The sequence below is a fragment of the Colobus angolensis genome, unplaced genomic scaffold, assembly GCF_000951035.1.
Source record: "Colobus angolensis palliatus isolate OR3802 unplaced genomic scaffold, Cang.pa_1.0 Scaffold144, whole genome shotgun sequence".
Lineage (NCBI taxonomy): Eukaryota > Metazoa > Chordata > Mammalia > Primates > Cercopithecidae > Colobus > Colobus angolensis.
Genome location: NW_012114533.1, coordinates 3,190,384 through 3,190,799, shown reverse-complemented (window position 1 = coordinate 3,190,799; position 416 = coordinate 3,190,384).

Genomic DNA, 416 nt, shown 5'->3' with positions numbered 1-416 from the left:
TCTCGATCTCCTGACCTCGTGATCCGCCCGTCTCGGCCTCCCAAAGTGCTGGGATTACAGGCTTGAGCCACCGCGCCCGGCCCATTTTCCATTTTTTATATTGAATATTTATTATCATTGCAATTAGAAACAAAACATATTGGTTGGGTGCAGTAGCTCACATCTGTAATCCTAGTGCTTTGGGAGGCCGAGGTGAGATGATTGCTTGAGGCCAGGAGCTCGAGACTAGCCTGGGCAACATAGCAAGAGCCCATATCTACACAAACAAACCAAATTAGCTGGGCATGGTGGCCCGCATCAGTAGTTCTAGCTACTGAGGAGGCTAAGGTGGGAGGATCCCTTGAGCCCAGGAGTTTAAGATTACAGTGTGCTGTGATTGCACCACTGCACTCCAGCCTGGGCAACAGAGCAAGAGC